Source organism: Rhinolophus ferrumequinum, chromosome 2, assembly GCF_004115265.2.
Source record: "Rhinolophus ferrumequinum isolate MPI-CBG mRhiFer1 chromosome 2, mRhiFer1_v1.p, whole genome shotgun sequence".
Taxonomy (NCBI): Eukaryota; Metazoa; Chordata; class Mammalia; order Chiroptera; family Rhinolophidae; genus Rhinolophus; species Rhinolophus ferrumequinum.
Genome location: NC_046285.1, coordinates 76,449,090 through 76,471,648, shown reverse-complemented (window position 1 = coordinate 76,471,648; position 22,559 = coordinate 76,449,090). Strand labels below are relative to the sequence as shown.

At 33.0% G+C, this 22,559-nt stretch overlaps 1 pseudogene; it reads right to left on the bottom strand.

Annotated features, from left to right (window-relative positions):
* Nucleotides 1–836: 836 nt before the first annotated feature.
* The window catches only part of LOC117032871 (60S ribosomal protein L10a-like), a 163,568-nt pseudogene continuing 141,845 nt past the window's right edge, over nucleotides 837–22,559 (bottom strand).

Here is a 22,559-nt window from a genome sequence, read left to right as displayed (position 1 = left end):
GGTAAGAGTTCATAATTTTTTATGGCTGAATAATATTCTGTGTGTGTGTGCGTGTGTGCGTGTGCACATGTGCATGTAATTTTCTTATTTATATAATCTCCATCTCTCCTGTTTATGGCCAGGATTATTTGGAATAAGAAAATTTTAGTTTTAGTGTTTCATCCATGGAGATATTAAAACAGACACCATATCGCAATCTTACACATGCATTTTTACACTGCCAACATAAAATCATTGTGATATATTTAATGGATAGAACACCTTCAAGAATGCACATTAACCTAGGGACTGCTGTAAGAAGTAGGTAAACAAGTTCTCTCTTTCTTCTCCCCATGCCTCGAGCATCTCTGTCCTCTAAAGTGTCTCCAATTTTGGTGTCAGTCTTAATAAGGAGTTAATTCTACTCAGGTTTATTTAACCACCTTAGCTTCACTCTGGACTGATTGATGGTCCAAAGCCTGGTTGTTAACTGGATTTAAAAAATATTTTCAAATTCCCTATAAGAGAAATAATTTCTTTTTACTTCTTTTTTTCCCCCTGAATTATGTTTTTAGTTTTTCCACCAAACCCTAATTTATCTTTAGTTCTTTTATATCTCCTCCCCATAGTGTTCTGACACCTATTTTCATTATGCACCCTGCTAGTACACAGAGCAATCATTGCACACTTTATATTAATTGAAATGTTTTCACATTAAGAATAAATTCTCATTCATGTAAAAATATCCATGGCTTCTTACCTTTTATTTTATTTATTTATTTATTTATTTATTTATTTATTTATTTATTTCAATTTTTTTAATTTTTTGGTAGCATTACCGTTTATTAAGCTGTGCCTTAGTACAGATGCTGGGGCTTTCCCATGGTGCTCTTGATATATAAAACCCGGATAGTCTGCCAGTTCTTTTTGAGCAATGACACTAGGAAATTGACAGCTAAGTGGATATTATACACTAGTTCACTGTCTGTCATTTTCACATGTCCAACAGCCACTGCCACACACAGCACCTTCTTCACCTGTAACTTGATGATGGGTTTCACTTCATCGACTTTGGCTGCCATGTTCTCATTGTGAGTCAGCAAAGAAGTGAACACCCAGGCCTTATTCAGTCCTGAGCCCAGGATTCCTGGATCTGCTTGATCAGAGACTCTGAACCCAAAATGGTATCATACTTCTTGGCTAGCTTTTTGACCAGTTTCTGACTCTTGTTGAGTTTTCTGAGTGCCTCAGCCGTGGCCTCGTCATAGTGCTGCTGGCCCCCCAGAACACATAAGGAGAACTTGGAGCAGGGAGTGGATTTAAGCCCAGAGTGTCCACATTCACCAACAACTAGTCTCGCTTCTCAGACTAGCCAGTGGGCTCGGCCAAGGCCACCCTATGCATCCCCTCTTGTTTTAAGACCCAGGGTGACCCTTTATTTTATCATCTGCTGCTCTATGGCTTTACCTTTGTCTTCAGCAAGATCAACATTTTAGGCTTCAGGTATTCTTCTTTTCCTTAATTAGGTTGATCTTTAGTAAATCCTAGTTGAATAGCTCACGTGATTCCTCATACATTCCACTTTGTTGCTGGTCTATTTATAGAAATGGTTAATTCCCTTCTTTTCTCTCATGCCATCTTTTCACTGAGTCCAGTTCCAGTTATGGGGTCTCCATCTGATTCCTACCTAAACCCATAACTTTGTCTCTGCTACTCTTTCCTAAATCTCTCAAACATGGACAGACTGCTGCTTTCTAATATCTTTCCTCTTCAACTTGCTCCCTCCTTTTGGGATTTTTGCAGTGTCTTGGATGACCATTACTGCATGTTACTGTCCTCATGCTTGTGTTTCTCCTATCACCTGCCCTCTAGCCTGACCCAGGGATAGGTCCACTTTTAAAGTTTATCATCCGGAAACAAGCAAATTGTCAATTCGTATCAGCTAATAAAATAGCACCACATATATTTAGGATAATTTCATAGAAATATAAAGTTATTGACCCCCCCCCCGTAATTTATCAGATATTTTGCAGATTCACAATAAGCAGAAAATAGAATCTTGTTCTCGAGGAGTTTACAGTCTGGTAATGGAGACAGATGTTAGTGGAATAACCACTATAATGGCTATATAATGACAAATCAAGATAAATGTTCTGGAGGAAAAAATCACCAGACTCAATGAATGCATTATAAAAAAAGTCCAAGCTAGACAAGAGGGTCAGAGAAAGCTTTCTGAGGAAGTAACACCTCAGCCAAAGTGTAAGGCTGAATAGTAGCTGAATATTAAAATGGAAACATTGCTGGGGTATGAAGGTCTTTCTGGGAAAGGAGGTGGAAGAGAACATGGTTAAGTCTGAGACACCAAAATGCCACTGTGCTAGAGTTTATTAAATCAGGGAGTGATACATGATGAAGTTCAAGATGATAGAAGGCACCAGATTACACAGAGCTTTACTGGTCATGCCTAGCAATATCAGAATTTAAGCAGGGTAAGTGCCATCATGGTATTTGTAAAGATTACTTTGGCTGCAATGTGGGGAATGAGTTGGAGAAGGCTCAGAGTGGATGGTGGAGATAATTTAGTTGGTTATGATATAATTCAACTGAGGGGCCATGGAAGATTGGACATTCTATACATGTTCTTAGAAAAGATGTGCTACTTACATGCCAAATATGCCAGCATTAAATGTACAAAAACCAAAACAAACAAAAAAAAAAACAACAACAAAAAAAACACACCCCAAAGTTCCCATTTGAAATCTCTTGCAAATGTTACTCTTGCATCTATGTATTCTTATGTTAACTATCAGAACTATCTTGTGAGGAAAGCAGGTAGCTATTTTCCCATTTTACCATCAACGTAGCTTTAGAAAAGGCAAATGTCTTGTCCGAGGTAGACAGTAAATAGCAGGCAGAAGCAAACCCTTTTGAACCCTCGATTTCACTTCTTTCTCCTTTTACTGCCTTGCATTCACCAAATTAAATCCTTTCACTTCCTGTGTCAAAAAACTATACTTACCTCAGGTATAACATTTTTCTGCATAGTTTCATGCTGATCTGCGATTGCCAATTTTTCTGTTTCCTTAGGATCCAACTCTGCTGAGTACTTAACAGCAATGATGATGACAAACCCAGAATGCTATGTTGGGCCATCCCAGTGGTTCCATTTATCTTCTTTGACAAACAGTATGTTCACTAATAATTTGAATTCTACATAACCAACAACTCACAAACATGCTTGTAGCTCAAGAAGTTTTGAAGTGGATTTCAGAATCCATAAACACATTTTGGACAGACACCATCTTGTGCTCACACAGGGAAAGGACAAGAGGCAAACAGCACTCAGCATCAATTAAGAGTTTTTTCCTTCACTATTTTTTTTTCAAAAAATGGTCGGTAATCCTAATTTATTAAATGTTGCAGAAAGGCTCAAGTCTCCTAACAGAGCATTATACAATCTGAAAATTAAAATTGTTAAATAGTTACATGGAGAAGAGAACAAGTTCTGTGCAATAAGCTAAAATTGCAGACACAGCACTTATATTAGGTTCTTTCCCAGAGGTTTTACTGTTGTTATATAAGAAATCATTTACTTATGAAGTTCAAAGAAACTTTCTGAATAGATGTTACATTTTGAGAGACTTAGCAGGCAAGTATGAAATACGTCTTACAATAATTTAATCAATGAACATTTGGGCAAATACAAACTCTGAAATAACTGGCATTTTCTTATTTACTCAAAATTCAAAACCTTTAAAGCTTCATATGATAAAAATCATTTAAAATTTTGTGGGGGGGGAAATTCTATCACTGCTGGAAACAGAAGCCTAAGCCTTATTTCTTATCATTGCAGTTACACTTTTCTTTTCTTTTTTGACTTTTTAATGGAAGTATACAGAAAATATTCTTCAATGTAATTGCTTTGTAATGCTTGGGATTTGGGGGAAAATTAAATTTTACAGGTTTCTTTATGCTTCTATCATATTCATCTACCTTCTTTATAATTAATTCAGACTTGCCAGTAAACGCTGTTATTTTGCCTCTCTTGAGAGGTTTCTGTAATGAAAAAATGGAAATTTTCTCAAGGTAAGCATATATAATTCAAAAGAAAATCATGTTGGAAAATTTGCATTATATCATGTATTATTTTAAGAGTTTTCTTAGGAATGACCTTTATTCTACAAAAAAGAGAACACACTTTAAAGAATTATTATAAAAAATTTAGTTTTGGCAGAGAGAGAGGAAAGTGAAAAAAAAATCTAAATATAGACATGGAGCCTGGATTTACTGAGTGTGGCAAATCCAGTTACTTCAATGTTAGCTATTTATATTTTACACAATTTATGAGTGTATATACAGAAAAAAATCTGCTTTATGAAATAAAACAAAATAATTAAAATAAAAAATAGAAAATAATTTCAATAAAGAAATAATTTTAAATTAAATAATTAAATGTGGTATTATAGGGAAAGTGTTACTTAATATCTAATTGTGAATCACAAAATATTCACTTATCCAAAATTATCATATCTAAAAACAAACAAGCAAAAAAAAACTACAAAATATTTGATTATTTTCTGTCCTTTAAAAAAAATGATAGCTCAATTTCTGAAAACCCCTCTTATCCCCCAAGGAGAGGAGTCCTCGTGATTTTAAATGTTTTTGGTTTCACTCATATGGCACAGAATAAGATTTGATTTTGTTGTTGTTGTTTCGAGGAGCTATATACAAAGTTTGGCAAAGTGATAAGGGAGAAGATTGGGCCCAATTGTCATATTTCAAAATAAAACTTTAGAAGGTCTTCATTCTAATTTAGGTGAAAGTTTTTGTGCTTTGATATATCCACGGAAAATTCTACACATGATTTATAAGACAAAGTTGTATTAAACATTTGTCCTGCATAAATCCAGGACAAAATTTGTACGTTGCCTTACTGTATAATGGTGTCACCTGGGAACCAAGAAGTTTAAAATTGAAATCAATGGCATTGAAACCTGAAACTAGGTCTTGTATGAACATCGTCATTTAGAAGTAAATTGCAACATCTCACCTTGTCACTGCAAATGGAGAATATTGGAGAATATTGGTCCATCAAATTGTTTCTAGATTCCAATCATATTTTAAGTAATTCTACAATTCCACTGAAATAAATGTGCCTTAAATTCTTTGTGTACAAAATTATATAAATCATTACCATGGCAACATGATTCTAAGGAAAAGGTATTTCAGAGCTTATAAAGTCTGAGGAGTAAATGTCAGAGACCAGTAATTCTGGGATTCTTGCTCTTTGAAGAGTTATATATATTTACATGAGTATTTAAATATATTAAATCATAGGTGACAAATATTAGTAAAAGTACATTTAGTTATGAGCAAAATTATTTGCCTCATTCCAACAATACATGTAAAATAGATCATCATTGTTGAGGGCTTCTGAAATAAATATAAATATACCTTAAAATATCATCACATTTGGGTTTACAAATATATTCAATGTTCAATATCACCTTTTATTTGTATAGTGCTTTTCAATTTTCAAATAACTTTTACATACATTGCAAGTATTTTTTTAAGATGGTTTATTTTACATAAAGAACACTTGATACTATATAATTGTGCTACCTTGGATCACATACCTTTTGTGTGTTAAGGAGACACAAAAGTAGTTCAAAGTAGAATATTAGTCTTTGGACCTATCCTAGCTGGTTTCATTTTAAAGCAAAATGGAAAGAGTTGTCTCCTATTCAAATGCTAACCCCATGAAATTCTTGAATTTTCAAAAAAGAATTATGGTTGTAGTCCCACATGCACAAACTGATAATGTGTAATAGTCTTTACTTCAATAAACTGACTTCCTGAAATAAAACTCAAAGTATCTCTGGAAGTACAAATGCATATTCATAACCTCTCAGCAGACCTGTATTAATGCTTTTTTTAGCCTGTATTTGCTTTGTGTTAGTGGAGAATTTTATATTAAAATATTCAGAGAACTGCATTAATACAAAAATCTAAAGCACAGATTAATTCATTTGAACACACCTAAAGTGTAGAATCACACAATATTTACATACCAGTGTAGGGAGGATATTTTCTCACATTGTAAAAATCTAACAGAATGATTTGCTAAATTTCTTTTAAAGTGTTAATAAAAACATAAGGAAAGGACCTGTATTTCGTAAAATGTATTTATTTAGAATTTTAGTACTTTTAGAAAGTGTTCAATAAAGTTCTACTAAAATGCTTGTTTGTAACATCAATACCATTGAATTGAGCATTATACTTTTGTTGACAACAGCAACATATAAAAACTATTATGCCAAGGGACATACTTGCAAACACATCAGTTAACATGTACAAAAAGTTTCTCAAAGTTCTTTAGGTTTTGATATATTATGTTTTCCTTGTGTATGCAAGGGGAACTCTCTTAAGATAAAATGAAAAAAAAATCTCTAATAGTCTTCTAAATACACATCATTCTTAATTTACTTCATACCTGTAAGACAGTCAGGAAAATAATCAAATTACATTTGTGGAAGGAGATAATCTTATAAATTATACTACTAGACAAGAGCCAGAAGTAATTATCAGCTATTTAAAGACATCAACCTCCTATAATTCTGTGGCTAAAACAACATAATTAATGACTGGCATATGTTATAAACTTATGTACAATAGATTTGTCATAGGATTCTAATTATTTAATGTAGAAATTACTCTGGTAGGTATCTTTTTTTCTTATTGAAAATTAGCACAAGAGTAACACAATATAAATAATCAAAGCAAAAATAGTTATATGAGAAATGCTATTATTATATATTAGAACATTCAGTCTAGAATGATACAGAGGAGAAGAACTTAAAATATAGTTACAAGGAAAAATAGCATAGCAAGTAAAGCAACAGAATGAACTTGGATTTTGTGTATCAAATCTGTAACCTCAAGAACTAAAATAATACCTTAAATGAAAAAGATTTTACAAAAGAAAAGACAAAACAAACCTGACATTTTTTTGGATGTGGAAAAGTGATTTTTTTTTGAGGAATATGATTTTTATGCCTGGGAGAATAATTTGAAACACTATTTGTTTTGTAAAACTCAGGATAAAAATTGTTTTTATTGAAACTGCAGATTTTTCAAAATATACTTAATTTGCTTTAGCTTTTACTGCACAAATCTCCCACAAAACATTCATTTAAAAAAATGAAGTGACATTAAAGCAAATCATCTTATGTATAACACACAAATTGCCGTGATTTACTGATTTAGAAAATTAAATACAAAACAATGAATAGTTATTACATTCTTATCAGTTTCTTATTTATAAAAAAGAAGAGTACCATAAAAAAGTAAACAAAGATATATAAAAGTCAAATAATATGAATACTTTATGTAGTTATTCAAATCATCCATTTACTCAACATATGTTTATTGAGAACCTACTATGTTTTTCATACTGCAATTCACTAAGAAATAAATCATAAATCAGTCCCCTCAAGGAATTCTTAATGAGAAATTCTGTTTTCCTCAATTACTAAACATTTTTCTACTGCTCAGAATGATCTGGAAAAGTGCCTTAAGTCTTGACTTCACATTGCTTATGTAAATACAGTTTCCATGGCCTGTATTTTTACAAGTGTCTAAATTCCTCCCTGGTATATGTTGGCTTCTAAGGCAGCAAACATCTTCAGTCCACAGGGGAACCACTTGGAGTGTTATTGCTGCAGTTCATTAAGTGGTGCCCTATTGGTTTAGAGTTAATAGGCTTTCTAAGCACCGAAGTCACTATCAGTGAGGAACTATGCCCATAGAAATGTTTACACATGGATAATGAGGTTGACTGCTAAAAGGTCAATTTGTTTTCTGCTCACAAGTAAAAAAGGAACTACAAAGCATAGGTTCAAACTAATAAATTGTGGGTTTCATCTGTCATCCAAACAGTGGAATTCTCTTGATTCAATCATGACTCTCAGAATTCCTAAAAAGTATTGATATAAGTAGCACCTATTTGCAAATTTATTATTCAAGTTAGTGATCATAGTGTATTGTGTTAAAAATCCTAGTTATTTAAATAAAGTATATGTTAATTGCTTAAAAGTCCCACATTATTACAATAATTTTTTTAATTGCCAAACAAAATGCTCCATTTGGTTTTTGCAGAATAATATTGCATATGATTTCTTATAGAATTTACTTCAAAATAATCATTTTAGAGAATGGAGTTTAAAAAGTTTGCTTCTAAATAATTAAGACTTATAATTATTGCCATTCATCTACTCATTCATTTGCTCCACCAAAGTGTCCTTCAATAGATGATTAGATAAAGAAATTGTGGTATATATATACAATGGAATATTATTCTGCCATAAGAAAAGATGAAATACAGTTGCAACAACATGGATGATCTTGAGATTATAATGCTAAGCGAAATAAGATAGAAAAGGTATAAAACCATATGATTTCACTGATATGTGGCATACAAAACTGAAAACAACAAAAGAACAAGAAAAACGAATGAAGAAACAAAACTCACAGACACACACAATAGTTTAGTGGTTACCACAGGATAAGGGGGGAGAGGAGTAATAGATGAGGGTAAAAAGGATAAAATATATGGTGATAGAAAGAGAACTGACTCTGAGCATTGAGCACACAATGTGATATACAGATGATGTACCAGAATTGTACACCCGAAATTTATGTAACTTTGCTAACAATTGTCACCCCAATAAACTGTAATTTAAAAATATACATATTTATTAAGTACCTATTATGGACCAGAAAGTACTTTTGTCTTCAGGGGTGTAGTTGTGAACTTGAAAGACAGTTTCCCACTTTTTTGGCACCTATGCCCTAATGGAGAACCTGAGAAATAAAATTAATGAATGAGTGAGTGAATGAATAAAAGAACAAACATGTAGGAAGAAAACAAATAGAGTAACATGATGCAGAAGTTAATGTTGAGTGAGCAGAGAAGGTCTCTCTGAGAAGGTCACATTTAAATTGGACTTAATGACAGTAGAATTTTACTCTGCTAAGATTTAAGGCAAGGGCATGGTAGCCTTGAGACTCAGTAAATCCAAAGGCCTTAAATTTGAACAAGTTTGGGGCTTTACAAGAAAAAAATGAAGTGAAATATATAAGTATTGACCATAGGAAAGGATCAGGGCCAGTGTTATAAGAATGGAAATTATTAATCAATGGCCATAAATTTGCAGTTAAGCAAGGTGAATACGCTCTAGATATCTGTTGTGCAACATTGTACACATAGTCAAAATAATGTATTTTATATTTAAAATTGGGTCAAGAGGATAGATCATATACTAAGTGCTCTTACCACAATAAAATAAAATTTAGAAAAATAAAATAAACTATTGAGGTCTTTACTACTACCATCACCACCCCTCCCCAAAAGAAAATGGAGTTAGAAAGGGAGGAAATTGTATAAGGTCTTGAAAGTCAAGGTAAAGAGTTTGGCTGCTATTTAAATGCAACAAGAGTTACTTGAGAATTTTTACTTGGAAATAACACAGTTGGGTTGGAGTTTTTAAAAGACCAGTCTAACTGCTAGAGAAGAGATAATAAGGGACAGAAAAATAGAAGCAAGACGATTGATTAAAGCTAGGAGTCAAGGAGAAAATTTAGGATTTTAGTTCAACCACCTGTGTACATTTCTTGAGAGGAGCAATATTTAAATGGCTGCTTTGATTGAATTTGAATGTTAACGTTATTAAATTTTGAGTAATTATTTTGAAAAAGAGTATAAAACTATAAACACATTTTAAAAAAATGTCTATCTTTAAAAAATTAATGTATTGTGGATACAAAATAAAAATTCAGAACATCCTTGTCTAATACATCTTTAACTTCTCAGATGGAAGTTATTCATGAATAAAGTTTTGGCTTCAAATAAAATTTGGCTTCCATAAAAAATAATGGTTCCCAATATCTAATGATATATCACGCAACTTTCTAAGGATTTCACACTGCTAAATATTTTACAAGAAAATCACCACTGGTAATGAATGTCCTTCAAAGGATATATGTATTCTGATCATTAAAGGGCATTCAAGTTTTGTAACATGTGCTGAACCAAGATTTTTAAAAATATTATCTTCCTAAGAAGATGTCCTAAGCAGATTTGGAAATAAAGAGCACAGAGTCAACTTATCTAGGTTAGCATTCAAAATACTCAACTTTAGAGAAGTATTGTTCTGTATCATGTTGAGTTTAAGAAAAAGGTTATTCAATCTTTTTGAGCAAACTGTAAAGGCTCTTTTAACAATATTCTTCTTGTGATGCTCCATTTCACTTGAATTTTTATAATACAATATTTGCCAACCCCTTTTCTCTCTTAAAAAGAGTTTATTTTGCTTTAAAGTTAAAAGTTGAAAATTTGAATAAATTTGCATTTTGGCAATAGGAAATTTTTCTAATCTCCCTCCAATTTTAAAAGAACTAGTCCAGTAATTCTTAATGATATAACTCTTTGAGCCAAAGGGGAAGCTTTTATTCAACCGTGATTCAAAGTAAAAACAAGAGGTCCTCTGTTAATGAATTTTACTGAAGTTATTATTTTCAGATAGCTAATTGTGCTAAGTGATATAAGTCAGACAAGGAAAGACAAATATCACATGGTTTCACTTACATGTTGAATCAAAAAAAGAAATGAACAAACAAACAAAAAACAAAAACAAACTCATAGACACAGAGAACAAAGGGATGGTTATCAGAGGGAAGGAGGTGGGAGTTGGTGAAAAGGTGAAGGGGAATTTAGTCAGTAATATTTTGATAAGTTTGCACAATGACAGATGAGTAGAAGAATTAGTGGGGTGATCACATTGTAGGGTATAAAAATGCCAAATCACTATATTGTACACCCAAAACTAATATAACTAATGTGATATTATATATCAACTATACTTTAAAAAAGTAAAAAAGATAGTTAATTAAAAATATTAATGTTTAAAATAAGGCTATTTGTTTTAATTTGAAGTCATTAATATTTCGTTATTGTTATTTATTTTAGGGAAACACTATGATAATTAGGGCACAAACCGAGTATAGCAGAGCTAGTCCACAATAATAAGACCAGACTTAACCTAAAGGTAATGCTTGAGAAGCAGACTGTACACAACATCCTCTGCTTGAGGTGTTAGGGACCATGTCTGGGCTGACTTTCCTTCTGCTTATGGCTGAAGGATAACTAGACAGAGGTTGATAGAGAAGAAGGAGAGATGAAGGAAACATGATGCAAGAGATAACAATATGAACCCGAGTTGCAAGAAGTATTATCCCCAAGGGGGAAAGGATATCAAAGAAAAATAAATTCAAGTCCATTGCACTAGACATAATCTGTACCTAACATGATGTTAAAGTTGGGATAATATTTGGATAGTATTCCTACTGGCAAACTTCCTTTCAACTGCCTGGATTAATTTTCTATTCTTGTTCTTTTATTCTTTTAATTCAAGGTCTTATGCATTGTTAAATGAAAAGCCCACAGGAGAGGGTAACGTATTAGGCAGGGCTGTAATTATATATATATATATATATATATATATATATATATATATATATATATATATATATATATATATATTTATAGACTTACTTGTTAAATGGTTACTTTTGAACTGATGCTTGAGGAAGTAGTTCTATCTTAGAATGGTAAACAAGAAGACATAAGTTTGAATCCTTGATTTTCTTCTTACTAAATATAGCATCCTGCATGAGATCCATATTTATCTGAACTTAAATTTTGTGATATACACTAGAGACAGAACGTTTCATTTTTGGAATGAATGAAATATTAAATGCTATCACACAAAAGAAGTATAAGAACTTGTTAAAGACAATAGATTGTCATAATATATCAGTTGAATCTATTTGACCAATCCCAGAGATAAAGCTTTGTATGTTGGTTGGATAAAGCTTTGTATATTCAGAACATGGAGTTCTGGAAAAAGCTGAAAAGGGCTTATGAAATGAGGATGATGGAACAGGATGGTTTGTGGGTCACATAATAAAAATATAAAGTTGTTGACATATGAAATATTAGAACGGAGAAATAAAAAGTACTAAATAAACTCAATTCATATTTTGTCTTGAGGAAGTGTTGAAATAAATGTTACTTGATAAATTCAGATGTGTGAAAGATAACATTTCCATATTTCATTGAAACTCAAGCCCAGGTGTTATTGAAGTCTTCTCTGATTTTTAAGGTTGCACAAGAATTTTAGAGGCTTAAATTGTGCTCCAAGAATAGGAAATTAACTTCCAGGTGTCATTCTATTGTGATCACTGATGATGTACTCTTTAGTCCAAGATCCCTTGTACCTGAGTAGCAGCGACTTTACCTCTACGCCACCTTTGAAGCACATTTGCTTTCTATTACAGTCATATCAAGGTACTACAGAATTAGGTCTAAACAACACATATGCGTTGTCTCATGATTCTGTAGGTCAATAGTCCATATTGGTTTGGCTGGTTTTCCTGGTTCAGGCTTCACAAGACCAAAATCAAGGTGTCAGCTGGCTAGATTCTTTTGGGGATGCTCAATAATAGTACGCACATTCAGGTTATTGGCAGAATCTAGTATTTAGTGGTTATAATACTGCGGTCCAGTTTCCTTGCTGGCTGTTAGCTGATGGTTGTCCTTAACTCCTAGGTGTGTCTCTCAGGTACTTGAACTGCATAATGTACAGTGGCACTGAAATAACATATAAAGTCTAGCTTCATGTATATATAGTACAGACACTTACAAATCTTCAAGGCTACCGTAATCATTAGTGTTAGTATTCATTTTAATGCAAATCACTGATTTATCCATTAAAACTACTTGAATGATGTCATAACAAGAATGATGGATGGATGTGTTGGCCATGGCTTTAGTGTGATCACTACAAATGTTGAATATAAGCCCTGTATCTCAGAGCCAGCAAGGGTATGTCAATCCTTCTCACACATAGATTCTTTTTCACTTTTTCTTCTGCCTCTCTCTTCTGATACATTTCTATAACTCCAGCTAGATACATTATTATTATTATTATTATCATTATTATTATTATTATTATTATCATTATCATTATTATTTTATTCATTTTAAGGCCTCTTGTAATTAAGTGGGACTCACCCAGTTAACCTAGGATATTCTCCCTATTTTACGGTGGATACCTTAATTACACCTTCACAGCAGTACCTAGATTAATGTTTGTTGAAGTAACCAGGGAACAGGAATTTTCCTGGACACCTTTAGAATTCTGCCGACCACGCATGGACATCTTGAATGAGATTGAGAACGTCTATGTTTAGACTTTACTCAACCCACTCACCTGAACAACTATTTCATAATGAGGTTTTGCCTGACTCAATGACTCTTCAGGGAGATTAAAGTCCCTAGTAATCTGCAAACCTTAGACTTCTTTATTATCCCCAGCCTATGGGAAATCTATTCCCTCACTTTCTTTTCTCCTTACTCTCTGTTTTACCAAACATAATATTATCAATGAGATGAGGCCACCACAAAACTATTAGAGATATAGCTTTAGTTGGTTTATGCTTTTTAAGTACTAAAATCCAATACCATCTATTCCCTTGGGACAAAAAATACAAGATTTCTGGCTACCTTCCTATAATAAGAAGGTAGAAGTAGAACAAATACAAGTTAGCATCTCAAGAAATTATATTGTCATATTGGAAAACTAATTTTGTGGCATTATTAATTTTTATTGGAATCGATTTGAAACAATCAGTTAGTACATTGACAGCAGATTAATGATTAAAGAAATATATGGGATAACTAGAATCAACGAAACAGGTGCATTCAAAACAATTTACAATAAGATTAATGAAGAAGTAGGTGCTTGCTACAGCCACCATAACAAAGTGTCACAAACTGAGCAGCTTAAACAACAAAATTTTATCCTCTCCCAGTTCAAGAGACTAGTCTGAGATCAAGATGTCATCAGGTCCATGTTCTCTGAGTATTTCTAAGACTCTCTCCTAACTTTGGTAGCTCCTTGGCTTGTGCCAGCATAACTCCAATCTTCAGATGGTGTTCTCCCTTTATCAGTGTCAGTATCTGTGTCCAAATTGTCCCTTTTTATAATGACATCACTCATATTGGATTAAGGCTCACCCTAATGATTTCATTTGAACTTGCTTGCTTCTTAAATAGTTTATAGTCTAAAGTACTGAATGGTTAGAATGTCATCATATTTTTTTTTTGGGGGGTGAAGATACAATTCATCTCATAACAGTGGCTTTCTTTACATTTAAAGCAATATGTCATACTTGCATATTGACTTTTATGCTACCCTAGGTATTTCACAGAAAGAGCAGCTGTGTGGAGTTGAAAAATTGGGCTTGATTTTAAGTTCTGCTACTTATCTGCAGTATTCAAGCTATTTTGTGATTGGTGGAAAGGTGGAAATGGAGAGACAGATTTAACATAGAGTAGCCTCATTACAAACTCCTGGCTTACTCTCCCTGACAACACTCTTCTGGGATGATAAGACAACTAAATAACATTGCCCTACTATTGGAGTCTGGAGGGAAGTCCAGAGATAGCCTGGAGCCAAAATAAAGTTGCAAACCCATGTTCCCTGGAATAAGATATAATAATAATGGTACCTGCATGCCTATGAGTGTTATAGGCTTAGGATAAGTAAAACCTTCATAACTTAGAATAATGATTTCCTGTTCAAAGCAAAGTGAAATATATTTTTAAAATCTGTGTGAGAGACATTTTTGAGAGGCAGTGAATAGGACTTGTTTTTAAGAGATCCTCATAAATCCACTAAGAGTAGAAAAGTTGACTGCTCAAGGCTGCTTGCTGCTTGCTAACTGGAAGATGTTAGCTGTCCCAGTTTTTTGAATCAAAATGTTTTGAATCCAACAACTCCACAATCCCAACTGGTACTTCCTTCCATCATTGCTCATCCCCTATTCAGTACTGAGAATGCTTGTTTATTGTCCTCCTTTTCACCAAACGTATCCCGCCTGAAAATTATACACAGTGATGCCAGAATGAGCTAAATAAGACACAGGCTTGAACACTTCTCAATCTAATAATTATTCTTCTCTAAGTAGCCATGGGACTACCCGCTTTGTGACCTTGTTCATATAGTTTCATCTCTCTGGAATCCCGTTCCGTTTTTTGTCAACATATATCTATGAAATATTAAAGATTCAACTCAAAACCCAGTTCCTTTCCTTGAAGCTTTCTTTGAATTCTGCAGGCAAATTTAGGAGTTCACTTTTCAAATATTGCCCCCTGTCCTGCCCCCCCAAAAAAAACACTAATTGTTACAATATTTTGGCTAGGCTAGAGATGAACCTGGATGAGAGGAGTATATAGGCTTGCCTAGAGTCTAGGAATTATTTGGGAGCTGACTGAAATCCAACCCACAATTGGAGTTTAGAGTTGCACAGATCTGCCTAATCTACTTGAAGAATACAAAGAGCATAAGACAGTGCCTCTGCTTTGTTTTCTCCATACGGCATATTACACATGGCTATAAGTAGAAGAAAGTCAGTTTTTCTTTGCAGGGTAGCACAAAGCTCCTTTAAGTGACCTTAACCCCTCACCAGCATGCTCTGGTGCTTACAATTTCCTGTACTGGATTTTCTTTGGTAAAAAAATCCAAAAATATCCTGCTGAAAAACATACACTTTATCTAAAAATTTCAACATCTCTAGTTTCTCTATCACCTTCCCTCCATTCTACCAGCCACTATTGATACTAAAGCTTTATTCATATCCTGTTGGTCTCCAATATTTTCATCAACCTGATTAAATGCCCACAATATCATCAGTTATTATTTAAAATCTCTTGTGAACGTGTTAATCCTATGCTTGAGAAATCACAGGTCTCCCAATTGCCTACTGAATAAAACACAAATCCTGTTTTCAGACCTACACTGCAGCCATCGCAAGTAGTTACTTTTTTTAAGACTTGCTCTGTAGTTCTCAAAAGGTGTTTCAGAATTATCTGGAACGCATGATTATTAGTCAGATTATTAGTCTCCACTCCCAGAGTTTTTTAATCAATAAGTCTGGGATGACCAAAGAATTTTCATTTCTAACAAATTTCAATGTGATGCTGAAGCTTCTGATACTGGGAGTACAATTTGAGAAGTTTTTTTTTCTAAACATGCATGCCTCCATGCTTTTCTTTGCTGTTTTCTTTGTGTGGCTTTACTTTTCTTTCCATTCACTTTTTTTTTTTTTTAAAATGTCAAATGGAACTTTCCTAAAAAAAAAAAGATCTTATTGTTTCTAGACAGATTTTGTGTTTCCTCTCTGTTTTTGTAACAAATATTTTTTCTAAAACATTTTGATGCATACCTTTATCATAATAATCATTATTTCATATTCCAATTATTTCATTTATGTAACTGTCACATCTTTCTAGATTTGAACTTCTGTTTTAGGCAATTGAATCTCTAGAGGCTGTCCTGTGTCTAGCCCAAAGCTGGTATTTTCATTAATGTACATTCATTAAATGTATGAATCAATGATTGGATGAGAGAATAAATCAGAGAGAGAAAGAAAGAGAGAGTACACATCAACTCTGTAGTATCAGTTAGGATGGTTTAATTTATCACACCTGCTAATAGAGAATATAAAAATTGAAAAAAATGTATTTGATTTTCGGATAAGATAGAAAAATAATCCTGAAACAAAAAAAGGTTTGTTGGACAGAAATAGCCTGACTATAACCTCTGAGACTATTGGAAGTCAGAAAGATAGTAGTGGGATCTGAGCCCACTAGGACAATTAAAAAGAGGGGAGGGGAAGGAATAAAGATACACTTTGAACCACTTCTAAATAATGCCTACTTGTAACAATTTAAGCAATCAGCCACAGCATGCAAATATTGTTAAAAAGAGAGTAAGATTCTTCCCAGATCTGTCTTATTCTGAGTTGAGATATCCCAAATGTACAACATTAAGTATTTAGCTCCACCATCTACTCCATTGCTCCAGAATCACTGGAGTCTTTAAATAAACTATAACTTGAATGTCTCAGACATGGAAGATCTCCCCACTTTAAATATTTTTTAGTCTCATTATTTATGGTGAATGAGTAAATTTGCAGAACTTGAGAACTGATTATTTAGGGGATAATAAATATTATTTATTTATTATAAATTTACTCATTCTTAGAAATGAGCTTAGAAAATAAGAATAGATGCATATTTATTTTAAAATTAAACTTGGAAAACTTGATTACTTATAGTTTATATTTAGAATGTTTATCAACAAATCATCGAGTAATGTTATCCTTGCAACATATCATTTTGTTAAATTCAAATGATGGGTTACAAAAATAATCATTGCATTTTCTTCAATCACTATTGTCAGTTATTCTAATGTTTCTCCTCAATTATTGTGTAATGTCTTCCTTAGGCTGGTGATACAATACAAATTAGGAGACTATATTCCCCCTCCAGCAGCATCTTCTACTGTGATCATTGGACTTAGATAATCTCTTAAAAATCAACCAAAGTGTCCTTCCACAGATGATTGGATAAAGAAGATCTGGTATATATATATATATATACACAACGGAATACTGTTCTTCTGTAGGAAAAGATGAAATAGGACCATTTGTGACAACATGGATGGATCTTGAGATTATCATGCTAAGTGAAATAAGTCAGACAGAAAAAGTCGAGAACCATATGATTTCACTGATATGTGGTATATAAAACTGAAAGCAACAAAGGAACATGACAAACAAATAAAGAAACAAAACTCATAGACATAGACAATAGTTTAGTGGTTACCAGAGGATAAAGGGGGAGGGGGTGGTAGATGAGGGTAAATGGAATCAAATATATGGTGATAGAAGGAAAACTGATTCTGGGTAGTGAACACACAATGTGATATATAGATGATCTATTACAGAATTGTATACCTGGAACTTATGTAACTTCACTAACCATTGTCACCCCAATAAACTTTAATTTAAAAACAATTTTAAAAAACATTGTTTAAGTATAATTTTGGATCTATTTTGCACACATTGATTCTAAAATGGGTCTGCTCAGAAATAGCCAGTCACTTAAAATTACCTAGTCGATCACAGCCAAAATCTAGGTCATTTTCCGAGCATAAATTTTAAAAATAGAGAAATAAAAAGACCAAAATCAGAACAAAACTCTGTCCCAAAACATCATTTTATATATATATATATATATATATATATATATATATATATATATATATATAGTTTACTCTGTCTTGCTTAAAGAGAACTATTCCTTGATTGTTCTCTCTCTGTTATTATCTGTCTCTCTTTAAATATATATATATATATATATATATATGTATGTATATGTTTTTTTGTGTATATATATATATATCTCATTCACCATAACTAATATATATATATATATATATATATATATATATATATATATATATAATTGCTAGGGTATAGAAATATAATTGGGTTTTTAATTGATCGTGTATCCTGCAACATTGCTAAATCTGCTTATGAGTTTTAGTAACTGTAGATTCCCACAGATTATTCTATATTAATGATAAAGTCATGTATGAATGGGGAGTTTTACTTCTTTCTTTCCAACATAGATTCCTTGTATTTATGTTTCTTGCCTTGTTGCCCTGGATAGATTGTTGAATATGATTGCTTTGTTCATGACCTTAGGGGCAAAGTATTCAATTTTTCACCAAGACATCTGATGTTTTGTAGTTTCTTTTTATCAGATTGAGTAAGCTCCCTTCTATTCTGAGTTTGCTGAGAGATTTTATTATAAATGAATTTTACTTTACTCACAGGCTTTCCCTGAATCTTTTGATATCCTCATCTGCTTATTCTTGTTTTGTCTGGTAATGTGGCGAATTTCATTAATCAGTTTTCAATTATGAGACTGCACTTAGTCACACTGCATTATTTGTATATATTGTTATAACTGAGAAGTGAGTTACCATGATGTAGCAGGCGAAACATCGAAAGGTGTTAAATTGAATTAAAATCTCACAGCTTGAGCCAAATTCAAAATTAATTATATGTAACTTATGAAATGAGTAAATCATGTTTAAAATACCATATTACTTATTATTCACAAGGTATTTGAAAGTGCTAGTATGAACTCTTCCACAAATAAAATATAGTGCTATAAGTAGAGCCTAGAGCACAAGTCAGTTGTGTCCTATAGGGTACAAAGGCACGTGATCCAGCCTGACACCTTACTGTTACTACAGGTACGATAGATTTCATATTATCATATAGCTATGTTTTTGGTGTGAAGTGGTATTTGGTGGCCAGATGCCTTGGTAAAATAATTCTTTAAATTATTTCACATTCAAATATTTATATATAGTCCATTTCAAAGAAGCCTAATTGAAATAATGTAACAGAATAGAAAAGAAATAAAAATAGTTTAGAAATAACTTACTAAAAATGCCCGAAGCAATCATTAAAGTGAAAAAATAAAACATATGCGATCACCATACACATCTTCTAGTGATCTAGAGAGAGACAGAAAAAACAAAATATTTCTCTCTGTAATCAATTTCAATAATGAATGGATGGATTTTTTTGTCAGTAAAAGTGTTTTGTTTTGTTTTTAACTCCATCATGTTATTTGACTTCAGTTACACATCTCTAAACATTTTATTGAATACCCTGCCTCTAAGCATCCCCTTTATATTTCTGAGTAACCAAGCACCTATATTTTGCAAACTTAAACTTTATTCTTACCACTTGATTAGCTTCTCCACTGGAGCCAACATGCATGCAGTCTCCCCGCAGATCCTGTGGTTATTGTTATGTCATCTGCAGACAGCCTCTCCACAGGAGCTGCCATATCCCTGCCAGTCCCCCGCCTCTACCGTTTACTTGTACTGATTTTACTGCCAAGTCAGTGCTCTGAAAAGAGAATAACCAGCCATGAGCAACATGTTCTTTTTCTGCAGACCGACAGGGCTCACTTTAATCTCCTCTTGTGTCTCATAACAGAAGCTTTTATAACAGTTTTTGTCGACTGTCAAGACTATTCTAGCCCACTGCTTATGATCCAGTGAGGAGGAGAAGAATTTCAAATTATTTACATTCAGTTGACAAGAAGGATGATGAAAATGAAATGTACGTATAAGATGCTAGGGTATTCTTTAGAGTTGGTATTCTAATGGATTTCTTTCCTTAAAACATTGTGCACATGTAGAAGTTTGTTCAGTATTTAAAGAACATAAATATGATACAGTAGCCCACCCCCTTATCCGAGAGAAATACATTTCAAGACCACCAATGCTTGCCCCAAACCACAAATGGTACCAAACCCTATGTATATGATGTTTTTTCCCTATGCATACATACAACTATGATGAAGGATAATTTATAAATTAGGCATAGTAAGAGATTAACAACAATAACTAATAATAAAATAGGACAATCATAACAATATGCTGTGATAAAAGTTATGTGAACGGCTTTGGGGCCGTTATTAAGTAAAATAGGGTTTACTTGAACATAATAAGCACTGGGACACCGTGGCAGTTGATCTGATAACACCTACTAAGTAACTAATAGGTGGGGAGCATATAAATGGTAGATACACTGGACAAAGAGATGATTCTCTCCCAGGCAGGACAGAGCAGGACAGTATGAGATTTCAACATGCTACATAGAATAGCGGATAATTTATATCTCATGAATTGTTTATTTATGGAATTTTCCATTTAACACCTTCGAAACATGGTTGACTGAAACTTTGGTTAACTGAAATCACAGACACCAAAATTGTGGATAAGGGGAAATTACTGTATACCTCATGAAGTGGAAGAGATAGATTCTAACTTAAACAATTCATGAATATATTTTTGAAAAATCTATCAAATAATTTAAATAAATCATATCTCTACTCTAGGCCTGACTCCAGCATTCTACCAGTCAGCTCTCCACTTCTTATTGTATAGCAAGATGAGGAAACCATTTTCTTGAATATATAGAAGTGGATAATGGGAAGAACACTAAAATATTTTTAGTATGGTATATAGTATTATAGTGTAAATAATTGTTTGTTTACATATTTTTCAACATCACCAGAGCTTTTTGGAAGACAAATCTGTAACTGACCTGTGAATCCATCTAGTCGAAATACAGCATCTAACGTCTGCTAGGCATTCACATATTTGTTCAGATTAATATGTTAGCCTACCATCAATTTTGAGATCTTACCACTTGAACTTCTGGACATCAGTTTCTTCGGTAAAATGGGAAATTTGAACTATATTAAAGGTTACAAATTCTATATTTATCCTGCTTATCATCCATATTATGAGAATAAAATATTTTTTTTAAAGTTTATTGTGGTGACAATTGTTACTAAAGTTACATAAGTTTCGGTGTATAATTCTCTAATATATAATCTATATATCACTTTGTGTCTTCACCACCCAGAGTCAGTTCTTCTTCCATCACCATATGTTTTATCCCTTTAACCCTCATCTACTAAACCCCTCCGCTCTTTACCCTCTGGTAACCACTAAACTATTGTCCATATCTATGAGTATTTCTTCATTTGCTTTCTTGTGCCTTTGTTGTTTTCAGTTTTATATCCCACATATCAGTGAAATCATATGGTTCTCAACTTTTTCAGTCTGACTTCTTTTGTTTAGCGTAATAATCTCAAGATTCATCCATGTTGTTGCAAATGGCATTATTTCATCTTTTCTTATGGCAGAATAGTATTTCATTGTGTATATATGCCACATCTTTTTTATCCAATCACTCAAAATGGATCAAAGACCTAAACATAAGACCTAAAACAATAAACTCCATAGAAGAAAACATAGGTACTATACTTATTGTCCTTGAGTTCAAAGAGGATTTTATGAATTTGACTTCAAAGGCAAGGGAAGTAAAAGCTAAAGTAAATGAATGGGACTACTTATATCAAACTGAAAGGCTTCTGCACAGCAAAAGGACCATCGACAAAAAGAAGATGCAACCAACCAAGTGGGAAAAGATTTTTGGAAACAATGCCTCTGTTAAGGGGCTAACATCTAAAATATATAAGGAACTCATACAACTCAACAACAAAAACACAAACAATCCAATTAAAAAATGGGCAGAGGACCTGAAGAGACATTTCTCCAAAGAGGACATACAAATGGCCAATAGACATATGAAAAAATGCTCAATATCACTAATCATCAGAGAAATGCAAATAAAAACCACAATGAGATATCACTTCACACCAGTTAGAATGGCTATCATCAATACGACAAATAATAACAAGTGTTGGAGAGACTGTGGAGAAAAGGGAACCTTCATACAGTGTTGATGGGAAGGCAGATTGGTGCAGCCTCTATGGAAGGCCGTGTGGAGGGTCTTCAAAAAATTAAGAATAGAACTACCATATGACCCAGCAATTCCTCTCCTGGGTATCTACCCCAAAAATCTGAAAACATTTATCCATAAAAATATATGTGCTCCTATGGTCATTGCAGCTTTATTTGTGATGGCCTGGACATGGAAACAACCAAAGTGTCCTGTGAGAGAATAAAGTATTTTTTTTAATTAAGATCCAGATAAAATCTGTAGTGTCT